This window comes from Acomys minous (assembly GCF_964271855.1).
Source record: "Acomys minous genome assembly, chromosome: 4".
NCBI lineage: Eukaryota > Metazoa > Chordata > Mammalia > Rodentia > Muridae > Acomys > Acomys minous.
Window position 1 is genome coordinate 28,125,103 of NC_140486.1, and position 27,184 is coordinate 28,152,286.

Sequence of the window (27,184 nt, forward strand, 5' to 3'; positions counted from 1 at the left end):
AGGACTCAGAAGTGGCCTTGATTATCAGCAACATTCAGCTCCTCTTCCGAATGAGAAATATCATCACTAGCAGCATAGTGGGTCCTCTGAGTTAGCCTTCATATCCACCAGAAGTAAGATCAATAGGTGATCTGGGCCTCTGGTAGAACTTGGTTCTTGAACCTCGTATGGCTGAAGAGAGAGCTTTTTTTTCTTTTCTTATATTAATTTATTCTTGTTACATCTCAATGGTTATCCCATCCCTTGTATCCTCCCATTCTTCCCTCCCTCCCATTTCCCCTTATTCCCCTCCCCTATGACTGTTCCTGAGGGGGATTTCCTCCCCCTGTATATGCTCATAGGGTATCAAGTCTCTTCTTGGTATCCTGCTATCCTTCCTCTGAGTGCCACCAGGTCTCCCCCTCCAGGGAAAATGGTAAAATATGAGGCACCAGAGTTCGTGAGAAAGTCATACCCCACTCTCCACTCAACTGTGGAGAGTGTTCTGTCCATTGGCTAGATCTGGGTAGGGGTTTAAAGTTTACTGCCTGTATTGTCCTTGGCTGGTGCCTTAGTTTGAGCGGGACCCCTGGGCCCAAATCTGCCTATCATAATGTTCTTCTTGTAGGTTTCTAGGATCCTCTGGATCCTTCTACTTTGCTATTCTCCTATGCTTCTCTTATCTAGAGTCCCAATAGGATGTCCTCCCCTCTGTCCCAGTTTCCTGGTAAGTGAAGGCTTTCATGGGACATGCCCCTTGGGCTAGTATGCAGATATAAGTGAGTATATACCATTTGACTCTTTCTGCCTCTGGGTTAACTCACTCATTATGATCAATTCTAGCTCAATCCATTTGTCCACAAATTTCGGGAATTCCTTGTTTTTAATAGCTGAGCAAGTATTTCATAGTGTATATGTACCACAGTTTCTTTATCCATTCTTCTACTGAGGGACATTTAGGCTGTTTCCATGTTCTGGCTATTATGAATAAGGCTGCTATGAACATGGTTGAACAAATTTTCTTGTTGTGTACTGGAGCGTCTTCTGGGTATATTCCAAGGAGTGGAATAGCTGGGTCTTGAGGAAGCCCTATTCCCAGTTTTCTGAGATAGCACCAGATAGATTTCCAAAGTGGCTGTACTAGTTTGCATTCCCACCAGCAATGAAGGAGTGTTCCTCTCTCTCCACATCCTCGCCAGCATGTGGTGTTGCTTGAATTTTTGATCTTAGCCATTCTGATGGGTGTAAGATGGAATCTCAGAGTTGTTTTGATTTGCATTTCCCTGATGCCTAAGGAGGTTGAGCATTTCTTTAAATGTTTCTCAGCCATTTGATATTCCTCTGTTGAGAATTCTCTGTTTAGTTCCAAGCCCCATTTCTCAATTGGGTTATTTGGTTTGGTGGTGTTAAATTTCTTGAGTTCTTTATATATTTTGGATATTAGGCCTTTATCAGATGTAGGATTGGTGAAGATCTTTTCCCAGTCTGTAGGCTGTCGCTTTCTTCTCTTGACAGTGTCTCCTGCCTTACAGAAGCTTTTCAGCCTCATGAGGTCCCATTTATTAATTGTTGACATTAAGGCCTGGGCCATTGGTTCAGGAAGTTGTCTCCTGTGCCAGTATGTTCCAGGCTCTTCCCCACTTTTTCTTCTAACTGACTTAGTGTTTTTCTGGTTTTATGTTGAGGTCTTTGATGCACTTGGATTTGAGTTTTGTGCAAGGTGACAAATATGGGTCCAGTTACACTTTTTTTCTATGGAGAACCAGAGTGGAGGCTTATGTAACTTTTTTAGGGCAAGAGATACTGCAAACTGTACTTCCCCCTGTCCTGCCCCCCCAAAAAAAGACACCCTAATGATCTCCTAGGGGAGAGAAGGTGAGAGAGGGCATATTCCTCTCTCCCTGCATTTGGGAGAAGTCCATGGGCAGGGCATGCCACTCCTTTGCTCAATCCGTTTTGTACCTGATGGCCAGCTCATGGGCCCTGAACTGTGAATGGCTAAGTGTAGGCAGCTCGGGGTGAAGAAAGACTTGCTTAATGTTTTCTAGTGTTTCTTGAGCTATTTGAGCATGTTCACAAAACCTGAAATAGTCCTGAAGATTTACAAAGCTTACCTTAACTCTGTGGTGGAAGACGCCTGAGAGTCAAATGGAGACATCTCTAAGTGAACAACAAGGGTGGGGGGGGGCAGGGGGGCAGGGGGCAGGAGGTGGGGGGGATGGTTCTGTTTGGTGTAGGAGAGATCATTTGGATACTGACACACATAAACACACATCCCCACACACACACCCCTCCACACACAGAGACCAGGAAAGAGCGAGACCACACCCAAAGGACTTGACCTGTTTGTCTGGAACTCACCCAACTAATTCCTCCGCACACATGCCCCTTCCTCTAGCCTAAACTCGCTTGTGTCTTCTTGTGTGTGCAAAGCTCTATGCCGGCTTTGCAAGAGATGCTGGGCTGTAAAAGGTACCCAGGATGATGGAAGAGGAATATGAAGGATGATGGTATGTGTGCTGGCTTTGAAGCTACAGGTGGGGCTCAGCAGTAGAAAGGCTTGCTTAATTATGTACAACATAACGGCCTGCATGGGTGTCTTCCCCAGCAGTGCAAGCCTCCACCCATGGACAAAGCATATTGACTGGTTTTAAGGGTGACTTAAGAGTTTTCTCCCACCATGTGCCTCTAGCCCTAACATGGTTATACTTGAGAAATTCACATGAATTAGCATCAGCCCAGGTCCAGGAAGGTATTAGACAAGCTCCTGCCAGTAACAACTGGAAAGAAAGGGGGGAGGGGTCAGCAGGCTTGGCTGGGGGAGGGCTCAAGCTACACTGGTCTTAATGTCTGATATTTCTGCCTGGCATCTGTCTCCAAGCCTCCTTTTCTCTAACAAATTTTCCATTCCTGTGTCCCAATTTTCTGTCTGCCCCCATTGAACCCTAGGAACTCCTACTTTTGTTTTTATTTCCCAGCTGATGTGATGCAACCAGGCTAGGTAAATTGAGCATTTTATATTCCCTATATTATAGGAACATATGGTAAATTATTCACTCGGAGTGTTTATTATGCTTGCTTATGGTTTATAAAGGTAAGGGGGGGGGAGTCAAAGGATACATTTGCTCTCGAGGCTATTTTGATCAGGTAGATCTTACAAAAAGACAAGCTAAAAATGGGAATCCACTAAGGTCACAGGGTATTAAGTCAAAACAGTAAGAACGAATAACTGGAACATAATCCCCTTTCTATCATGGTAACTAATGATGAAGGAGAAGATGAAGGTGCCCATGCCCACTTCAGTGAAGATGTGAAGGATGCTCTGGAGGAGACAAGGTAGATCTGGAAGCTGCTCCACATGCCTTCTTTTGGCTTAAAGAAGAGTAGTTGTCAGCAGAGGCTGACCCTACCCATCGAGAATCTCTTTGACCCACAGGTGTTAAGGAAGAAACGCCTTCCTGATACTTCTCTGCACTGGGCCTGGACTAAATATAAAAATGGCCTCTAGTGGAAATGTAAAACCCAGTGATTGTAGAAAGTCCCATAGGCGTGTGTAGAAAGCTAGATGGACTGCTTTCTTGCTGGCTGACCCTTAAGAGCAGTTGTTGGAGAGCCCTATGTTTTTTAAGTCTGTCACGATTTCTGCAAAGTGTTCTAATTAAAGGAAGCACCTTCAGGAAAAGGCCCAGAAGCAACAGATGAGAAAACTAGGAATATCTGTTGTAATGTCAGGAGAACAAAAAGGGGATCTGGGGCTCAGAAAGGGACTGCTGTGCTCTGCGTGCCTGGGGTGAGTCTCCTTCCAGCTTCTTGCTTAAACGGGTGTGAAAGATCTAACTTCAATGTCCACTCTCTTGGTACTGTTCTACCCCCGGGCACCAATCTATTAGCTTGCTCTCAGCCTCATTGCTGCGGCCAGGGCATCACCAGAACTCAGAATATTGTTGTTCTAGTGGCCAAGAGTGTCTTTGCAAACTCTCAGCTGTGTTGACAGAGGAGGGTCTGCTGCAGTCCGTGCAGATCTTTGGGTACAAGCAGACAGCCACAGCCGTGGCGCACTACAAATGGGAAAATGGGCTCATCAAGGTGAATAGAATTTCCCTGGAGATGATCAACCCGCACGTGCTGCAGTACAAGTTACTGGAGCCTGTTCTGCTTCTGGGCAGAGAGCAACTTGCTGCTGGTGTGGCTATCTGCATCCCTGTGAAGGGTGGTGGCCATGTGGCCCAAATCTGTGCTAGCTGACAGTCCATCTCCAAAGCCCTGGTGGCTTATTACCAAAAGTATGTGATAATACCTCTAAGAAGGAGATCAAAGGCATCCCCATCCAGTACGTTCAGACCCTTCTTGATCTTACCCCCATCACTGTGAATCCAAAAAATTAGGAGGTCCTGGTGCCCATGCTTGATACCAGAAATCCTACCAAGTAAGCCCGTCTCAAGCATCAGAGTAAAACATCCTAGCATTTTAATGTTAAAAAAAAAAAAGACTATCTTTGCAGATGTCCACTAGTTGGGCTGTGTACTCTTCTAATCTTATGACCCTTGTAACCATGACTGCCTTTTCTCCCAATTAAATAATCCCTACCTCCACCAGGGACAACCTTAGGTCTCTTCCTGTTGAGGATCCACAGTCATATGACTGATTTCTATGTTAGTTTTTTCTAGGTGTTACTTGTTGCAACTTTAAACACTTGGTTTCATTGTTGCACTGTGAAATGTAATAGAGAAGATGGATATAAATTACCAGACCCTGAGATAAAAGGAGCTGAGTAATAGACAAATAACTGTGGCTGAATGCAGGCCCAGCACGTGTCTGCAACCTTGCTGGCTGTGTCTGAAAGGGCATCCGAATTGCACGTAGCCTCTTGCAGCTGGCTGACACTAGACTTGAGGCCAGTTCACAAGGGCAAAGCTTGTATTACCAGAATTTGTCTCCGCAAATAGCCATCAGCCTGCCCATCTGAGGACCAGATAGGAATGTTATGGACACCAGAGATAAATTTGTAAGGAACGAGCAATTATAACTGTCAGCTGTGTCTGACAACTGGCTAGTAATTCTAATTGTTTCTCTGAGATTTCTACAAATGACTAGTGGGTTCCGGAATGAGACAGAATGGACTTAGAAATCTTGGGGTTTCCCTAGTAGGCAATCGGCTATGTGTACATGCCATATCTGTCCTTACTGTGTCTATTTCTGCCCTTAGTTCTGTGAACTTAGATGTAGGATCAATGAGGCTGGAGCAAGCAGTCACTATCATATACCATATACTCAGCCAATTTAATAAAAGGAGCATCTGATCACCTTCCAATAAGCTCATGCCATATCGAGACCTTTATCCCTACTACTTACACTCATCCCAAACCAAAGCATGGTATGGTCACTCTATGTATTATGGAAAGGCTGCTTTGTGTTCCTGTCAGATTTGCTTTGGAACGTATAAAAGCTCTAGATTGTAACAATATGTCCATAGGTATTATTAATTCATTATGTATATAGTTTAAATTTAATTTTATTTTATTAAGGTGGGGCTATGAAGCACTATATTCCAAGCCATACAAGTGACATAACGTCAGCTATACCAACTTGAAAAGTATGTCATAACTAACCTTGTTACTTGCTGATTTTTAAGTATTATTATGTCACGGATGTTGGTTGGAAGTTTTTCCAGAATGGAAAAGAAGTCTGGAAAATTTAGGCAAGTTACAAAGATCTGATGAACTTACATAGGTATGGCAAAGGTCAGAGACATCAAAGTTCTGCCTGAGTTAATAAAATTAATTGGCCTACTCTCCATAACAATTGCAAGGACTGATTTAAAGAACAAAAATGTACATCTAATTGATATTTATTGTTTAGCTTTCACCTAACGTTTTTCTAAATAGCACACAGTAGCTGAAAATAGAAAATTGGTGCAACTAACTCCCGTACTTGGAGTTTTTAATGATATCAGAGGGATTAAGAAGTAAAATATTTTCTCACTTGCTTCACAAGTTTGACCAAGTCGAAAGGACCATCAAGAGCATCACTGTGGTGAGTCACGGTCCTCTTGCTCAGAAAGGTGATGGAAACCCCACCTACTGAGCTCTAAGCAATATACAGTCTGAAAAGAGAAACCTCAATACTGAATTATTTTTCATTTATTTAAGAAGTTTACATATCTGAATAATAAACAGTGCATATGTTTAATGATTTGTGAAGAAATTCCTATCAGCCTGCAACAGTATTTTTTTTTGTTTTTGTTTTATTTTATTTTTTTTATTTCTTTTTTTTTTAATTAATTTATTCATATTACATCTTGATTGTTAGCCCTTCCCCTGTTTCCTCCCATTCCTCCCTCCCTCCCACTTCCCCCCTTCTCCCCTCCCCTATGTCTGTGATTGAGGGAGACTTCTTCCCCCTATGTATGCTCTAAGATTATTGAGTCTCTTCTTGGTAACTTGCTATCCTTCTTCTGAGTGCCACCAGGCCTCCCCATCCATGTTGTGACTATGAGTTCTGGTTTTGTTTCGTTTTGTTTTGTTTTGTTTGTACCTTGTCAGTTAGTCACCCTGCCTGGGTGGGGAGAGCCAGTGGAGTGCCAGGGTTGTGTGGAAGGGTCCTGGGCATTGTTGTGATACCCAGTTTTAAGTCCTGACTTACTCAACACCTGGCATCTCAACTGACAACCTGCAAGACAGGTTCTAGCAGGGCTCAGCAGGGATCCTTTAAAGTATTTTTTCCTGCTCCTCAATGGCTACTTTAAACCAGACGCAAAGGCTCACAAACCATGGGTTATGTAGCTACAATGGCGTAAGGATGGAACACTGAGTCACCATTGAGTTTTTTGTATCAACCACCCAGATTTAATTTTATATCTATTGGTGTCAAAATAAAAAATGCTGGTTCTGAAAAAAAAAAAGAAGTTTACAAATAAAATTTATTTATGAGTAATCTTGAAGAGTACATAATACTCTTATACCTTACCACAAGTAGAAAGAATACTTTTACTATTAAAACTAATATTGTCATTAGAAAATATATTATTTGAATTGTCAATTATTTCAAAATAACTATAAAATAAAAATTTTGGAGTTACTTACTTAAAAAAGTAAAGGGCAGCTGAAAAAAATTCATTCTACAGAAAGATGCCAAAGATTGCATTAGAGAATAATAAACTTTGCAATGTGGTTAAAGTGTGTATCTATGTTACAAGTATTTAGCTCATGCTATTTTTAGTGCCTCATAATTAGTATTTAGATACACTTCAGTGTTCATGGATGTGTGGAATTTTCATTCTAAGAAGAATATTATGCAGTATTTACTTTAGAATATTGTATAGGTAAATGAATACAATCAAAATAGCTTCACAATCAATAATAAGATTTATATAAAACCATTTCAGCTGCTTTAGCACCCATTTCATTTTAAGTGAGCTGGTGAGCAAATAGAGTTTACTACAGTCACCACAATGAGATGCTATGTACTCAGGGTTTTAGACAGGTCACTGTCTTTCTAAGAGTGTGGAAGTATTATCTGTTACAATAAGTATCTTCTTGGTTGGAGTTCTCTCTTCCTGATATGGTAGATCATCACAGGGACTGATCTGTTTTCTCAGTCTCATTCTTTGTTTTCTGGTAAGCACTTACACTAGTGAATAAAAGGTTGTATGTGCTAAGAAACATCTTTTCATAAAAAGTGAATTGTTAATAAGATAAGTGAATTTTTATTATAACTAATGGGAATTTTCATTGCCATAATAAAAAAGTAGTTAATAAGTTGATTTTTATTTGGGCTTGGCCATTGAAGTAGAACGAATTTCACTATGTGGGGTGGTAGTCCTGGGTAGTTTAAGAAAACAGTTTGAGCAAGCCAGGAAGCAGCACCCCTTCATGGACTCTGTATCAGCCCCTGCCTTCAGATTCCTTTCCATGAGGTTATCCCTTGACTAATAAAGCAATTTGAAAGCATAACTTTCAGAAAAATAGCAATAATGGATAACAGTTTTAAACTAGAACCTATGACTTTACAATCATGGGTTTTTAGCTAGGATTATAGTGCCAGGGATGCAATTCCATTCTGTAGATCAGGACTCAAATCCAATAAAAAAGCAGTTAGCTACTCCACATCACTCTCACTGTTGGCCATATCTTGCCTGGGTGATCAGTATTGTGCAATGTATAGGGTCCAGCACTCAGTAAGACTGCTAGTGTTATTTCTTCTCCAGCAGCCTATATATTATCTTATGTAACTATGGAAGGTAAACATTGGGGAGGATGTTTCCTGTTTAGTTTGAGCTTGATTTTTCTATGCTTCATGGCCAAAGTGTATGTTATCTGCCTCAAAAAAAGGCTTAACTAGGTAGTTAGGGTGTACAACAACGAGCAATGACAATACCTTGTAATGTTTTGGAGACCTCTAGGATCCTCCCCCTGGCCAGTAAGACACAGGGAGGTTTCCCATGCCTTGCATTGTAATAATATTTTAATAATATTTAAATTTAATAAACCATGTCTTTTGGAAATAGCATTGTCCACTCATGTAATATAATTCTGCTCAAATTCACCTCTCTCTCTCTCTCTCTCTCTCTCTCTCTCTCTCTCTCTCACACACACACACACACACACACACACACACACACACAGAGAGAGAGAGAGAGAGAGAGAGAGAGAGAGAGAGAGAGAGAGAGAGAGAGAGAGAAGTTATTAATTCACCAACACGGGTTTGCAACACCAACACATAAGGCTTTCTCATAATTCCTTAGTTAGGATTAATTCAGACACTTCTCCTTCTTCTCCCCCACCTTTTTACCCATCCCTGCTTGTATTAGCCCTTTTTATATTGGTGTAATAAATGCCACAACTAAGACAATTTATAGAAGGAAGGGTTTATTTGTATTTTTAAGGTTTCAGAGAGTCTATCACTATCACAGTATAGAAGCAAGGCAGCAGACTGTCATACCTTAAATCACAAACATAAAGCAGAGAAAGACAACTTGAAATAGTGCAAGTCTTAAAACTCTCAAAGCCCACCTCCAGTGGCAGTGACAAGGGCATATCTCCTAAATCTCCTGAACACCACCACCAACTGGAGACCAAGTATTCAAATGCCCAAGACTGTGGAGGACATTTCATTCTACTCACTTTGCCTCTAGATCCTTTAATCTTTCTTCTTTTATTTCATACATATTCTTCTATCCATTTGAATATTTTTAAATTGAGAAATACTAGAATTCCATATAGCTTTTATATACCCATTCTTTTAAATATCATTTTGATAGGATATATTCCCATACAAATGAGAATATTAATTTTTCTCTTCTATTAAATGTAGATTCTTTTTGTATACAATATAATCCAAGTACAGTTTCCCCACCATTTTTTCCTCCCAGATCCTACCCAGTCCTCTCCCTTCCAGATTCACTCCCTAGACTCATTCTCATTACAAAAGAACAGGCTTCTAAGAGATAACATCAAAACATAACAAAATAAAACCATAACAAAAACCATCACATCAAAGTTGTACAAAACAAGCCAAGAAGGCTCAAGAACTAAGACTTAATCATTTATATATTCAGGAGTCCTATAAAAGTACTAACCTGAAAGCTATGGTATATATGCAGATAACCTCATACAGATCCCATGATTGCTGCTTCAATCTCGGTGAGCTCAGATGAGCTTTGCCTTGTTCTAGGTGGGGCTTGTTCTTATGCTTTCTTCTAATCTACACTGTCTCCTATACTCATCCTGTCTTCTCTTCCACAGGGTTCTGTGAAAGGAGCGATTTCGCAGAAGCATCTTGTTTACAGGTATGTGTTCCAAGGTGTCTGTCTCTGCATATTTTCTGGCTGTCAGTCCCTGTAATTTTTTCCCTCTGCTGCAGGAGGAAACCTTTCTGACAGTGCCTGGTAAAGACCCTGATGTAAGTATTATTAGAAGTCATTTTCTTGTTGTTGCTTTTTTTAGGTCTTTTTTTTTAACTTTTATTTTATTACACATGTATAAAACAAACTACATACAGCAGGGAGAACCATGTGACAATCATGAGAATACTGAGTACTATATATGCTATATTCATAGTGACTTGGCCATCTGCATTTGTCTTGTTTGAAGTAAGTGTTTTTCCTGTCTTGTTGGGTCTAGATTTCAGAATGAGATTCAACATCTATCTTATCTCAACTCTAATAGCTTAACTTCTTTATCTTGATCTAAAACGATCTTGTCCCCTAACCAGCTAAACTTGGTTATAGAACTATATTATCTTGTCTTCAGTGCCCCTCAGAGACTTGATAAGAAATAAAACTTAAATTCCTGAGTGAATCAGCAGTGTGGGTTAGCAGTTTCCAAAATGTACACATTGACTTAAGACAGTTTACTGTCTGACCAGTCACTCAATACACTAATATTTGGCTTACCCATAGGTCTCTGGGTTATCTAGTCTTTGGTTCTTGGATACCCAAACAGTGTCAGGTATGGTTTCCACATCATGAAATGTATCCTTAAGCCAAATCAGATGTCACTTTGTCACTCCCACAAAATTTATGGCACTATTACCCTAGCATATTTTGCAGGACAGATTGTAGATCAAAGGTTTGTGGTTGGGTTGGTGTTTATGTTTCTCCTTTGGTAGCCTGAAGAGTACCCTCGAGCATATTAGAACATTGGAGTAGGAATTCTATGTAGACACTAGCTTGACCTGTCCATTACATGAGTTATGTGAGCGTTGTCTTCAGGAACAGGAATGACCTTTGACTGTGTTGGAAACAGTCTGTTTTGTTGGGGATTTACATGGGACCCTTTCAACCAGCAACTCAATCAGATGAAGCCCAGACAAGCCTTGTATTGGAAGCTTCATTCACTGACAGGAGATGGCCAATTGCAGTTCCACCTTCCTTACTATTTGAAGACTTCATTAAGATTGCCTTCATTAATTATAATGAAGGGTTCCTATACAACCCTCAAATGCCCCTCAATTCTAGCTGTCCCTATCGTTATTTCCTCTGTCAGTCTTCTCTACACTCCTCTTTTCTCCTGATCCTCAAGTTCTCCTCCCTCCCAGGTGCAGTCCACCCATAAAATGTATTCTATTCCTGTCTCCCAGGGAGATCCGTCTGCCTCCCCCACCACTGCCAAGTCCCTTCCTCTATGTCTAACACCTCTAGGTTGATGGATTGTGGCTTGGTTATTTTTTATTTAATGGCCAATATCCATATATAAGCAAATATACATTATACTTATATTCCTGGGCCTGGGTTATTTCACTTAGGATGATTTCTTTCTAGCTACATCTATTTGCCTGCAAATTTCGTAGTGTCGTTTTTTAAGAGCACAGCAATACTCCATTATGTGAGTGTCCCGCATTATCTTTATCCATTCTTCTCTTGAGACACATCTAGATTGTTTCTAATTTCTAGCTGTTATGAACAGTGGAGCAGTGAACATGACTGAGCAAGTGTCCCTGTGGTAGGATGAAGCCTCCTTTGGGTGTATGCTCAAGAGTGATGTAACTGGGTCTTGAGTTAGATTGCTTCCCAACTTTCTGAGGATCTGCCATATTGATTTCCACAGTGGCTGTATATGTTTGTACTCCCACTAGCAAGAGATGAATGTTCTCCTTGCTCCACAGTCTTACCAGTATGAGCTGTCTACTGTATCATAGATCTTAGCCATTCTGACAGTTATAAGATGGACTCTGAAAGTAGTTTTGATTTGCATTTCCCTGATGGCTAAGGCTGCTGAACATTTCTTTAAAGGATTCTTGGCCATTTTGTGTTTCTTAATTTTATTAATTGGGTTATTTGGTTTTTAAAAATCAAGTTTCTTGTTTCTTAGGCCATTTGCTTGTAATATCCTTTTCAACATTTTACCCTGAGGAAATGTCTAGTTTTGATGTTGAGGTGTGTTTCTTGGATCCAGCAAAAGGACAGGTTTTGTTTTTGCAACCTTAATATAATGAGATAGCAATGACTGATGATTGTTGATACCTGCTATTTTGGTGGTAGTGGTGTGTGTGTGTGTGTGTGTGTGTGTGTGTGTGTGAGAGAGAGAGAGAGAGAGAGAGAGAGAGAGAGAGAGAGAGAGAGAGAGAGAGAGAGAGAGAGAGAGAGAGGGAGGGAGAGAGAGAACACCTTTTCCTTTGATTTTGGTGGTCTGGGTTTTTTTTTTCCAGCATGTTTTCATGATTGTAGTTATTCTTCTTAGGTTAAAATTTTCCTTCTAGTTTTCTCTGTATAAGAGAGGATTTGAGGATATGCTAGATTTGTAGATAGGTATTGCTAAAATTTGGTTTTATCTTGGGATACCTTATTTTCTCCGTCCATGGTGATTGAGAGTTTTGCTGGGTATAGTAGTCTTGCTTACCATCTGTGGTCTCTAAGAGTCTGTAGCACATTTGTCTAGGACCTTCTGGCTTTTAGAGTCTCCACTGAGAAGTCAAGCTTAATTCTACTAGCTCTACATTTATATGCTCTTTGGTTTATTTCACTTGAAGCTTTTAATATTCATTCTTTGTTATGTACATTTAGTGATTTTATTATTATGTGGCAAGGGGAATTTCCTTTCTGGTTCAGTTTCTTTGGTGCTCTGTATGATTCTTGGCCTTTATAAGCATTTCCAATTTTAGTCTAGAAAATTTTTCTTTTATGATTTTGTTGAAAATATTTTCAGGGCCTTTGATCTGGGTTTCTTTTCCTTCTTCTATTCTTATCATTCTCAGATTTGATCTTTTCATAGTCTCACCATTTTGCTAGAAGCTTTCTGGTAGGATGTTTTATTTTTAACATTTTCTTTGACAGATGTAGCTATTTTTCTACCATATCTTCAACACCTGAGATTCTTTCTTCTATCTTGTATTCTGTTGGTGAACTGTGCCTCTGTAGTTCCTATTTGAATCCCCCCCCCTTTTTTTTATTTTCAGAAATCCCTGCATTTGGGTTTTCTTCATTGATTGTAACTTTATATTTATGTCTTGAACAGTATTACTCATTTCCTTGCAAGGTTTATTTATGTTTCCTTGATTACTTTAAGGGGTTTATTCATCTCTTCTTTAAGGGGTTTATTCATCTCATCTTCATATAGACTGTTTTAAGGTCCTTTTCTGGTGTTTCAGCTATGTTGGAATTCTTAGTACCTGCTCTGATAGGATTGCTGGGCTTCTGGAGACAAAGTGTCCTGGCTGCTATCCACTGTGTTTTTATGCTGATATCTAACCATCTGGAATTGGGGTGCTTATATGTCTAGTTGATGATATCTGTTTTCTGTCTCTGTTGGACTCTTTGTTCTTTGGCTTCTGTGTCCTCACTAGACTTTATGAGAGTGTGATAGTTGTGTGTTACTTGCTAGGAAATTTTCTGTGAACTGGTAATCTGTAGGAGATTGGGTCAGAGGCACAAGGGAGACTGTAGAAGGTTTTCTGCTAGAGCTGAGGATGAGACTGGGGCATTGGAGCTGAGGGAGATAAAAGAGAGCTGTGGATATTCTGGCAGCCTGCTTCTTTCCCTGACAGTATTCCTTGGTTTAGCAGGGAGGATTTTAATTTTTTAAATTGTATACTCTTTCTAATTAACAATCTCCTCACATATTGTTTTTGTCTGACATAAGCCAGTGCTCTTCATTAATAAATATATTTAAGTGAACAGTCAGCAATATTGGAAACTCTAAAGTAGCTTATTAGCTTATTATAATGGCCAGTGTTTATAATGGATAGCTAGAAGCATAAGCAATCAGAAATCACTTGATTTATTTTCAACGATTGTGGGTTTCTTGGAAGCTGGACTCCATAACTTGCAAGAAAAGAATCATGTGATCAATGATCAATATCTAAGAAGAGCCAGAATCCCCAAAAGGCACGTCAGCAGTCCAGGTTGCTCTTCTACATGTCTGCAGAGGTAGAGATGATTCCAGGAGAAGCTAAGAAGCTGAATCATGTTCTTGATAGTATGGTAGCATCTGTAAAACAAAATAATAAAGACAGTGGTGTTTGTAATATTAAGTTTACTTAGGAGTTTTTGCTGTCAAGAGGCAGATAAATGCAGCACATCTCTTTAGAATATTTAACAAAGCATTTCACGTTACCAGCAAGCAATGTATATTGTATTTTCATTTTTCCATGGGTTTCTTTAAGATATAGGATTTTTGGGGCACATACCTTTATTTCAATTAGCTATAATTATTATATTCCTCTTGAGTCTTACCTTATATCAAATTAGTTCATGCAAATACTTTCACACCAGACATTCTTGGGGCATCTTTGCTTTCCATCAGTGAAATGTCTCAGATACTTTTAACTTTTAACATCTACCTAGCCAAAACATGAATCAGTTACTATTAAAAAAAAAAGTTTTCAATATAGGAGGTAATAGTTTAAGATATTTGTTCCACCAGCCCCAGTGGAACACTGGGTTGGGATCCACAGCCCAACTCTTATAGCTCAGGCTCGGGATACATTGAAGAAGAGGGAGTAAAAATACAGAACCAGGAGGCCAGGAAATCTGTTGTGACATGGTGTCTCCTAGAACAAACATAAAGTTTCACCAGTGTTACATCAACAATATGACTACATAAACAAGACCTGAGCTAGGACAACACCAACAGACATGCCAACATGGGAGGAGAAAATCCCACATGACCCCAATCCTAAATAAAGAACTACAGGCCATTAAGGAATAATGAGAGCCATAGAGACAGTCTTCTTCTAGGATGGGCTCCTTAATTGATTATCCAGTACCAAATGGCCAGTCCTGAAATCATATACATGTAAGTAACTTTGTATGGACTGAGCAGACTATATTTATATATTTTTGCATATGTATTTCTCTATATGTATATGTATGTATATATGTATGTATGTATTTCTGTGTGACAATGACAATAAAAAATGAGACCATGGTTTTGAAAGAAACAAAAAGGAACAAGAGAGACGTTAAAAAGAGAAAAAAGGAGAGAAATGATGTAATTATATTTTAATTTTAAATATTGAAAATAATGTGGCAACAGATCTTAGTATTTAATTTAATTTCTCAATGAACATGGCTAGTATTGTCACTTGCTGAATCTACAAGGTGATAGTACTAAGGACAGTGATGAGCAGTTCTGTCCCTGGTAAAAGTCACAGAAACTCATCCCGGCATTTTTTTTTTTTTTTTTTTTTTGGTAGCAGAATAGTTTTTATTGTCTATATCTGCCATGCTTTTAACCCAGCTTTCTAGTTTTTGGTTTTGGGAATAGTGCTACAATAAACATCCAATATGTAAAAGGAAATAAAATATCTGATTCAGTCTAAGCATTAGAGCCCCCCTCTCTTTCCCCTAAGAGAACACGTATAAGGAAATGATCAGCAGGCCTATGGAAAAATGTTAATCCCGAATTATGAGAGAAACACAAATTAAAACTACCACAAGCTATAACCTCACTCCAGGAGCAAGGGCCATTGCTGAGAACACAAACAGTAACAATTACTGGAGAAGACGTGGAAGGAAAGGCACTGTACATATCATCCATTTCGGTGTGAGTCAGTACAGTTTTACAAAACAGTGGGCATGGATGTTCCTAGGAAATGTAAAACTGGAGCTACATATGATCTGTAAATCCCACTCTTGAGTTTGCAGTCAAAAAGCATGAAGAGTAGGAGAGATGTCTGCCTTCCATGCTCATTACTTTGTGCGGTTTAAATAGGATTTTCTCTCCCCAGGACTCATGCAGAAGCCTACTTCCTCACTGAGGTGGGCCTTGGATGGTGCGTGACAAGAGGCTGAGCCCTTAGGAGTACGTCAGTGCTGCCTCACAGTCGTGCTTTTACACCCTAGTTGTATTGGAATGACCACTCTAAGACTGGATTGTTACAAACAAGTTCAGGGGTCTCAATTTTCCTTTGTTTTTGTCTCACTTGGATCTTTGCTTTGGCATCTTGGGCTATTCATGGAGCAGCAGGAGGCCTTCAGCAAAAGCCACTCGGATCTTGGATTTCCAGTCTTAAGAAATGTGACTGTTACTGTAAATAAAGGTCATTTTTTTATTACTATGCAGTGTCAGGTATTTCATCATAGCAACATAAGATAGACTAAGACATGGCCCCATTAATTAATCTGTAGTTTCAAATGTCCCTGTTTGATTCTACAGAACTGAAAATTTTTAGGTCACAACTATTTACCCAAAAATATCTTGGATAATTATAAATGGAGTACCAAGAGGTAAAATAAGGACATCAGGAAACATTTCTGGTAACAACATTATCTGCCACCATGTATTATTAAAAATAATAAAGTGCAAGTTTATTGGGTAAATCTATAAGAATCCAAAATGAAAAAAACATTGACCAACAGTGCCATGCTGACTAATAGTCGGAATATGTTTTGTACAATTCCCAAAACAAGTTTGTGAGAAAAATGTTACCCTTTTTGTCTCCTTTTGGCTTGTGTTTGTTTGCAGTTATTTTAGCCAGAATTTTCTGTTTCTTCCATGTGTAATGATGTTGTTTACTAGTCTCTTATGTGACACTCAGTGAGTTTAGATGCCCTCTGAGACTTCTAAATGAAAATTAAAGTAACAGTCATCATGTAAAATTAGTAGCGGCATCTTGACATGTCCTATTTACTTTGTTTCTGGCATTTTTTTATTTTTTAATAGGCTCTTCTTACCACACAAAACCATTACCAAATATGGTATTAAAAACAAAGGAAGCTGTGGCTGCCTGAAATGAGACCCTGACAGCTAAACAGAGCTGAGAGGCACTTTGATGGCCAGCACCTACAAAGCCTGCAGAGTTGTTAGGCACCATTGGAAAAGGCAGAGCCAAGGCTTGTGATCAACTTACATAAGATTTCTTTTTAAAAAAGTGTTTGAAATTATATCTATCTATCTATCTATCTATCTATCTATCTATCTATCTACCTATCTATTTCTGCATGTGTGTAAAGAGTATACATGTTAGCCAGGCATGGTACTGCACGCCTTTAAGCCGAGCAATTGGGAAGTAGAGGCAGGCAGATTGCTGTGAGATTGAGGCCAGCCTGATCTACAAATCGAGTTCAGAATAGACAAGCCTACACAGAGAAACCTTGTCTAAATAAATAAATAAATAAATAAATAAATAAATAAATATAAAAAAACTGAACAAAAAGAGCACAGATGTTTACATATGGAGGTCAAAGCATAAACTGTGGAAGTTGATTTTTACTTTCCACCAGGTAGACCATTGGGGTTGAACTCAGATTGTAAAGACTAAAAGCTAAAGCCCTTCACTGATGAGCCAGCTTTCCTGTTGGCTCACAGTATTAATGAGAGATGAACTAACTAGTAAGCATGGAGTGTCTAGATAAATGACACCCGATCTTTCAGTTTCTGCTCAGGAACAGATTAGAGCTAACCTTCTCTACTTTTGTCAACTGTCAAAGTTATAAGGTAACTATGAGGTCTCCCAGACAGACATTGCCTGTATAAAGCATCCGAGAGTGGTTTTCACACTGTGCTATAGGATTTGCGACTTGTGAAGAAACTCTGTCCTCGAGTGTCATTTATTATCAACTATTCATAGAGAACAGAGCAACAGACACAAGTGGAGGAAAAGAGAGTGTGGTAACTGAAGTTTGTAAAATGAGATTTATTGGTTGCTTGGTGCTTTTTGAGGGCCCAGGTTTCTGCCTCTTGTGTTTAAATACACTTTTTAAAAATTTTTTTATTAATTTATTCATATTACATCTCAGTTGTTAGCCCATCCCATGTATCCTCCCATTCCTCCCTTCCTCCCACTTCCCCCCTACTCCCCTCCTTTATGTCTGTGTCTGAGGGGGACCTCCTCCCCCTGTATATGCTCATAGGGTATCAAGTCTCTCCTTGGTGACCTATTGTCCTTCCTCTGAGTGCCACCAGGCATCTCCATCCAAGGGACATGTTCAAATATGGGGCACCAGAGTTTGTGTGAAAGTCAGATCTCCTCCACTCAACAGTGGAGAATGTCCTGTCCATCGGCTAGTCTGGGTAGGGGTTCGAGGTTTACTGCCTATATTTTCCTTGGCTGTTGCCATAGTTTGCGGAGGACCCCAGGGCCCAGACTCGCCTGTAGTTTTCCAGGACCCCCTGGATCCTTCTATTTCCTCATTCTCCCAGGCTTCTCACTCCTAAAGTCTCAATAGGATGTCCTCCCCTCTGACCCACTTTCCTGGTAGGTACAGTTTTTCATGGGGACGTACACCTTGGACTAGTGTCTTGATATAAGTGAGTATATACCATTTAGCTCTTTTTGCTTCTGTGTGTAAATACGCTTTTAAAAGCTAAAACTAGACATGCCTGCAATTGTCGTGGTCACTTCTTTGCCTGCTACTCTTCTTGTTAACATTTACATGGAAAAATAGACTCCAAGTAAGAATTGGCAACAGTAAATTTAATTCCATGTGTTATATTTATTTTTATTGAATTGTTTGGAGGTTTAAAATTTTAGTCTAAAAATTGAATGTACTAAAAAAGCATAATGATTAATAGAACATTTTAAAATGTATTATTTTTTCTTTCATTTAATATATTTTGATCATATTCTTTCCCTTTCCCAGATTTTCCCCACCTCCTTGCTCAACCAAGTTCATGCTCTTTTTCTTTTTTATAAAACAAAAAAGCAAAAACAAACAAACAAAAAACCCAAACTCAAAACCAAACAACAGCAGCAACCAAGCCAAATATGAAGCAAAAACCATTTCTTCAAGTTCTTCTTGGTCATTTGAGTGTCCTCTGTTGAAAATTTAAAATATATTTTATTAATTTATTCATATTACATATCAATTGTTATCCCATCCCTTGTGTCCTCCCATTCCTCCCTCCCTCCCTCCCACTTTCTCCTTACTCCCCTCCCCTATGACTGTGACTGAAGGGGACCTCCTCCCCCTGTATATGCTCATTGGGTATCAAGTCTCTTCTTGGTAGCCTGCTATCCTTCCTCTGAGTAAACTTTAAACCCCCACCCAGATCTAGCCAATGGACAGAACATTCTCTACAGTTGAGTGGAGAGTGAGGTCTGACTTTCACACAAATTCTGGCGCCCCATACTTGACCATGTCCCCTGGATGGAGAGGCTTGGTGGCACTCAGAGGAAGGATATAACCCATTTTTAAATGGGATTGTTTAGTCTGTTGCTATTCATTTCATTGAATTCTTAATGTATTTTGGAAATTAGCCCTCTTTCAGATGGTAGAGCTGGTGAAAAATCTTTTCCCATTCTCTAGGCTGTCATGTTGTCCTACTTGATGGTGTCTTGCCTTGCAGAAGTTTTTAAGTTTTATGAGGTCCCGTTTGTCACTTGATGATCTTAGAGCCTGCACTGTACTCACTTACAAGTGGATAACAAATATGAAGGACAGTCAGGCTACAATCCACAGACCTGGTGAAGCTAAATAACAAGAAGGGCTCATAGGGGATTTATAGATCTCCATGGGAGGAGGAAATGAAGTATATGTTGTTGGAAGACTAGATGTGGATGGGGATGAGAACAGGAAGGAAAGATCAGGTGCAGAGAGGATGGAAGGAGAGAGTTCTGAAAGAGACAATTGGAATTAGGGCAATTTCCAGGCAAAGGAGAAGTCTAGTGCAGTGGAAACTCCCAGGAACCTATTAGGATGACCCTAACTAAGACTCCTAGTAACAGCAGATATAGAGCCTGAACCAGCCCTCTCCTAGAACCAAGAAAGAATTCCAGTGGAAGGACTGTGATACCACCCCAGCCAGAAAACCTTCAACCTACAATTTATCAGGACAGCATGATGTGCTGGGGCAACGGCGATGCAGAAATTGTAAGAGTGGTCCACCAATGACTGGTGCAGCTTAAGACCTATGCCATGAGAGGGAGTCTACCCCTGACTGCCTGAAAGTCCAGAAAGAAGAGGCAGGACTGCCCAGAGACATAGGATAGAACCAAACATGCATGAAAAAAAAAGTAAAGAAGTGTTTCCTAATGATATTTTGTTTTAATCATAGACAGGTGCCTGGCATGATCACCACCAGAGAGGCTCCATCCAACAACTGATGGAAACAGATGCAGAGGTGCACAACCACCATTAGACATAACTCTGTGAATCATACAGAAGATGGAGAGACAGGATTGTAGGAACTGGAAGGGTGAAGGACAGCACGAGAAAACCTACAGAATCAACTAACCTGGGCTCATAGGGGCTCACTGAGACTGAGCTGACAATTCAGGAGCCTGCATCTAACCTAGGCCTTCTGCATCAATGTTATAGTTGTATAGCTTGGTGTTTTTGTGGGGACTCCTAACTGAGGGAGAGAGGGATGTTTCTGATATTTTTTTAAACCTGTTTTGGGCTCCCTTTTCCTCCTACTGGGTTGTCTCTTCCAGCCTTAATGTGATGGGAGGTGTCTAGTCTTATAGCAACTTGATATGCCATGTTTGGTTGATGTGCCTGGGTGGTCTGCCCATTTCTGAAGAGAAAGGGTATAGGGCCTGCCATTAGAGAAAATTGATTTACCTTTCCCAGCAGGAATCAATTGCAAATAGCTTCGTGGTTAGGGGTGGGACTTGGTGTTCACTTCTCCTTCTAATAGAATATTTTAAAAGAATTTTTCCAAATTAGAATCAAGAGCAAACAGAAAACTTAGAGTTAAGTAAAAGACAAGAAAGATTAAAAACACACACCTTTAAAAAACAATATGCACCAATAAATACAGTGTCTGTTAGTTGGAAGTGCTTGGCAGCCTATTTGTGGCACAGTTGATGGTTTCTCTCAGTCCTAACCATCTCTTAGGAATCCATTAAATCATAGATGAAGGTGTCTACTGGCTCCCTTTTCCTGGCAATAAGAAAAAAACTTTCCATTTTGTCAAACTCTGAAAATCAAATATTGGTGTTTTTCTTGTAATTATTGTCAAGAAACATTTCCTGGAGGATACTGACCTGGTGGCCACCAGAAAGCCTCAGAACACGTTTGTCCATTTCTTTCCCTGCATCTAGAGACTGTGTTCCTCTGCCACCTCTGCAGCCTCTGTTACAAAACCACATTTGCACACATTGGAAATAGCAATCTATGCTATAAACACCCTGTACCTGACAGAGCAGCCTAAGGAAGTGCCACGGGTGCCCTTGGTAGAGTTTTCTGTGCTGACATTTGGTACGGTGCCACTTTCTGCAGAAGTTCCTCTACATCAGCATACTATTTATTTGAAAGGCACCTTGGAAATGATTCTGAGAACACATTCTTTTCAGACTTTTCAGATGCAAAAGAGCTGTTCTTCTCATCTCTTAATGGTGTATATCAGTCAAGGGGGGCAAACAAAAATTTTCAAGATAACATATTAAATATAAGAATTTCTTGTTTAGGTTTTTTTTCTTCCAAAAATAATTGAGAATGGGATAACTAAAATAGAAGTTATAGGCAGGGGAGATGGAAATTAGAAGCTCAACAAATAGTATTTATTATTTCAGTCTCCTGGCAGGTGAACGAGAGATGGCAAGTCAATGTCAGACAAATTTAACAAACTCAAGCTTTCTGGCCAAGATCTCAGAGCACAATTAATTGAGCTGCAAAATGTGAAGGTTCTCAATGTAGATTGCTCCTCCTATCCTGACGGAGAGGATACAGGGTGTGCTACAGCATTTACAGATCGATTTTTCAACGTATGTAAGGAAGGAAAGTAACATCCATTCATCGATGGCTTATGTTTTATAAATGTATGTGGTATATGAATAGAGAAACTTCTATCCTCAGTGGTGACAGCACATATAGAAGGCCCACATAATGTGACAGGAAGGCTGTGGTCCATAACCCAATGGATTCATCCTACATGGGATTTTTATTTTATCACGTGAACTAAGTAATAGACCTAATTGCCCTTGTGAATTTCCTAAGGAAAGTGGGTGCTTGCTAAATTTAGAGTTACTGAAAATGCTGCACTGTCAAAATATGTAGCTGAGAAAATAGCACACAAACCTTTCTATTTAATAGCTAATCAAAGCAGTCTACAGACAGAAGCTTGCCAGTGTTGAAGAAAGCTTTCCGACACGGGTTTCTCTCTTACTTAGTTTCCTTCACTTATAAATTACAAGTCTTACAAGAAGCTTTAGTTCTGTGAGATGCAAACAGCCTTAGAATCACTTGAGCCTTGAAGAATCTCTCATTTTACTCCTTCACTGTCTTCTCTCTTCTTTCTCACGTTGTCTCTGTCAGCTTCTATCTCATTTTTGCTTCATAAGCCTGCATTTACATATGGAAAACATAGTCAGCTGATGAAAAATTAACATAAAATGATGAGGATGCATTTAAATTTTTTTTGGGTAGCTTCTTTTTCAATTAATTGAATTATGTATTGGTTCATTGCTTCTCCAATTGTGACACTTTACCTTTTCAGTGAAGCATTTGATTAGAAGATGATTCAAGGATGCATAATACTACCAAGTATGATAGTAAAGGTAAGGTGTCTTGGATGCTTTAATTCAGATATAATTCCATTGACACTAGAGTTTAGTTGATTTAACTTATCAGAAAGAAAAACAACCCTAAAACGGCTCATTACCTCCCAAGTGAAATAAATTTAGTTTGCTCCTTTCTTCCTTTTCTTCTTTCTTTTAATTTTATTCACAGAAAATTTCCTATTTTGTCTCTGAATGGATATACGTAGATAATGTCTTTACAAGCGCAGTTAAAAAAAACTTAAAAACTCATTGACTTCAATAGTAGCTGCCTGCTCTGACCGACCAAGAACCACACCCTCTCCAAGAAGCTATCAATATTGCCGTTATCTCCTCAGTTAGAGGTGGCATCTCACGAGGTCCATCTACTCTTCATGCTACAATATTGATTGCTTTAATCTTGTCCAGGTAACCATAGCTACTGTGAGCTTCTGAAAGCATAGTCCTGCCTGGACTAGAAGATGCTATTTCATTCTAGTCCTTCCTCATCTTTGACTCTTACAATCTTTCAGACCTGTCTTCCTTGAGGGTCCCTGAACCTTGGACAACTGGAGTGATATAGACACCCCATGTGTGTGTGGCTAAGCATTCCACAGGGTCTTATTCTGTATTCTTTGAGCAGTTGTGAATTTCTCTTTTAATCGCCATCCACTGCACAAAGAACCTCTGTGGATGTCTGAAAATTCGCTAAGCTGCAGGTAGAGAGATGACTTTAGGGAGCATCTTGATATTATGTCCCCTTAACAAAGTAATAATGTCATTTAAACTCTTGGACCTGTGAGCTCCTGAACCATAGGTTCAGGGCCATGTCTGTACCTGCCATGTGTTCTCTTCTTTGGAGCCATTTTAGTTAGGGTTTTATTGTTGTGAAGAGACAAACAATCTGACCACAGCGCCTCTTATAAAATAAAACATTTAATTGGAACTGGTTTACAGTTTCAGAGGTTTACATCACTATCATCATGAAAGAAGCAAAGCGGCATGCAAGTGGACACTGAGCTGGAGAAGGGGCTGAGGGTTCTACATCTTGATCCACAGGCCACCAAAGAAGACTATATGCCACACTGTACAGAAGTTGAGCATTGGAGGCCTGAAAGCTTGCCTGCACAGAGACACACTTCCTCCAACAAGGCCACACATCCTCCAACAGGGCCGTACTTCCTAATAATGCCACTCCCTTTGGGTAAGCATTCAAACAGATGAGTTCATGAGGGCCACTCATATTCAAACCGCCACAGGAGTCAACCTTGAATATTATCGGAAAGCAGTTGGTTATCCCAAAGCATTCATGCCGCCAGGACTCATGTGCCTCATAGCTGTCATTACTGCCATTTCCAGCTAGGTAGCACTGTTGGTGACTTTTTCCCTCCTCCAGCAGTCTACACAGCACCTTGCCCTACTATGTGAGCTGTCCAGCATGAAGAAAGCATCCTTTCCAGTTTCAATTTGATTTTTCCATATCCAGCAGATTTGGTGTCTTCAGGAATAGGAAGTCACTATCAAAGTCTAACAAGTATCCAAGAGTAATGGCCCTAGACTTTATTATATTGGGGGACCTCTAGATCACCTATAACCAATACCTTGAGAAGGCTTACCCCAGACCTGGAATTGGGCTATTTTAAACACCTCTTTTATGGAAAAAAATCTTTTTTTATACAATATATCCTGATTACACTTTCAGCTTTTAGGATGAACATAATCCCTTGTATGAGGTAATTCCAATTTACTTAAGTTACATAAATACATAAAATAATAGATTTGTGTATTGATTTTTCAAGCATCTTTCGAATTATTTATCCTTTTCCCCAAGCTCCTTCTCTGACCTACTCTCCCATCCATTTTCCCAATTAAGCTTCTCCATTTTCCTTTTTCTCTTTCATTATTATCTTCTCCTCTACCTTAATATCTTTCTTCATCCCTCCCACTAATGGCTCGCTTTTAATTTTCTAGGTCATAGGTACTCCAAATTAAATGCAGAAATGATATATAGTCAATGCTAAGATCCATGTATGAGTAAGGACATTGTATTTGTCTCTCAGGGTTTTGGTTACTTTGCTCATAATAATGTTATTGAGTTCTACGTGCTTATTTTCAAGTTTCATAATTTCATTTTTTGGTAGCTGAATAAAACTCCACTTTATATAGTATCATATTCTTATTATCCAGTCGTCAGTTGGTGAAAGTCTAGGCTGTGCCCATGTCCTAGCTATTATGAATAGAGCAGCTATAAAAATGCATGACCATGTATCTATGTAGTAGGATATAGAGTCTGATGGATCTTTTGTGTTTTCCATATGAAATTTAAGATCAGTTTTTCAATTTCTGTAAGTAATTATGGTAGAATTTAGAAAGGATTGTATAGAATCTGAAGTTTGCATTTAGTAGGATGGCCATTTTCACAGTATTCATTCTGACAACCTGTAAGCATGAGATCTTTCTATCCTTCCATATTGTCTTCAATTTCTTTTTTCAGAATCTTAAAATTTTTATTGCACAACTCTTTCACTTCCTTTGGTAGATTAATTCCAATATTTTTAAATGATATTATAAACAGAACTGTTTTTCTGATATCTCTCTCTGTGTGTCTGTCATTTGTGTAAAGGAAGACTACTAATTTGCTTGTGTTTGTTTTATATCTTGTTACTTTAATGAATGTTTTTATCAGTTGTAGGAGTCTTCTGGTGAAATCTCTAAGGCCATTTATGTAGAGAAGCATATGGTAGAGAAGACTTTTTTCTTTCCTAGTTGTATCTCCTTTATCTTTTTACCTTACTCATTGATCTCACATAGATTTTAAGCACCATGCTGGAAAAAAAATAGAGACAGGGGAATACTGGTTTTGTTCTTAATTTTAGTGGAAATCCTTCAAGTTTTCTTCATTTTGCATGATGCTGGGATTGTTGTCGTATATCTCCATAAACCTAGATTCTCCAGATATTTTATATCCTGAGGCAATGTTGGTTATCATTAAAGACCTTTTCTGCCTCTAGTGAGAGCACCATGCACTTCCTATATTTGATTCTATTCATGTAGTGTGTGTCACTTATTGATTTATGTACATGGAACCATCTCTGGGACAAGACCAATTTAACTATGGTGGGTGATATTTTTGATGTAATCTTGAATTCAGTTTGTATTTTATTGAGTAGTTTTTTGTTTATATTTATGATTATCTCTTTTGGCTGGGTGTTTGTCAAATACATGATACATTATTATAGAACGCACTATGATAGGTCTCAGGAAACTGATTTGTCCTGAGAAGTTTCACCCATTTTATTACCCGTTGTACTGGAGCCTTTGGAAATTTTAAAATCTTTGCTTCTCTGGGTTCAACAATTTTATATTTGATGTGAACATGAGGTTATTATTTTTTGTGTATGGCTCATTGTACAAAGTACAATATTTTCCATGTTTATCCACATTCCAAAACTGACATGATTTAGTCCTTTTTTTTAAAGGATGAATAATATTCTATTATGCAAACATATTATCACATCTTCTGTTTCTATATATTTGATAATGAACATCAAGTTTCATTCAAATCTTGACTATTGTGAATAAGTATCTATTGCATACAGAAAGGCAGCTCTCCCTTAGACATAATAATTTCACCTATTTTGATATATGCGTAGTCCTGAGAATACTGTCTCATTTATAATAGTTATAATTTTAAGTTTTAGAAGTCTGCATCCTGTTTTGCAATGCCTATTCTAATTTATTTTTCCAACTGTAGTGGTCAAGAGTTCTCTATACCTAACGCCACCCTCACCCCAACAATACTCTTGTTCATACAAGTAACCATATGAATTCTGTGAGTTAAAAAAAAAAGACATCAAAGAAGAAAGGAGCTTTTTAGGAAGAGGGCTTTCTGTGGGAGATCTCAGAGGATGGGAGATTGTAATGGGCTCTCAGTGTGACCAAATATTCATTATGTACATGTACAGAATGGTCAGAATTTTTTTTTGAAAAATTAAATTTAAAAAGAGTTCTGTTTTAGCCTGGCAGTGGTGGTACATGAATTTAATCCAAGCACTTAGGAGGAAGAGGCAGGCAAATCTCTGAGTTCAAGGCCAGCCTGGTTTATAGAACTAGTTCCAGGACAGTCAGAGTTATCCAGAGAAAGCCTGTCTCAAACAAACAAACAAACAAACAAAACAAACAAACAAACAACAAAAAGAGAATTCTTTTTTCTCTGTATCCTCTCTAACACTTATTATCTTTCCTTCCTTCATTCCATTTTCTGGAAAGTTCCTGATCTTCTTTCTTTCCTTCTTTTCCTTTGCCCTTCCTCCTTTCTCTTTTTCACTTCCTATCTTGCTTTTCTCTGCCCTCTCCCACTGTCCCTCCATCCCTCTGTCCCTTCTATTCTTAAGACAAGATCTTAATGTGTGGTCTGGTTGTTCTGGTACTTACTATGTAGTCCAGGCAGACCCTGGAATTATAACAGTCTTCTTGTCCTAAATGCTGAGATTACAGGTGGATTGCCTTTGTAACGGATATCAGATGAAACCTACTGCAATTCTTCATTTTTATTAGTGACATTGTGCTATCTTCCTGTATTTATTAATGTCTTGTATGCCCTATTGATATGTGTGTATTCAACTTCTTTGCCTGCTTTAAAAGTTAGGTTTAAAAGTTAGTTTCTGGCTTGAGTTATTTCCATATTTTATATGCTTTGGATGTTGACCCTTAATGGCAGATATAATTTAAAAATATTTCAGTCTTCTCAGTGGTCTTTCTATTTTTCTCAAATATTTCATTTGCTATGTAGAATCCCCGTAATTTAATATATTCTAATTTGTCTATTTTTGCTTTTATAGACCTA

The 27,184-nt window shown here is 39.0% G+C and overlaps 1 pseudogene across 1 annotated transcript; it reads left to right on the forward strand.

Annotated features, from left to right (window-relative positions):
* Positions 1-3,232: 3,232 nt before the first annotated feature.
* On the forward strand, positions 3,233-4,432 carry LOC311595812 (small ribosomal subunit protein uS9-like; annotated as a pseudogene). Its single transcript has 2 exons — positions 3,233-3,315; positions 3,933-4,432. The product of its transcript is annotated as a small ribosomal subunit protein uS9-like (transcript).
* The last annotated feature ends 22,752 nt before the right edge of the window (positions 4,433-27,184 follow it).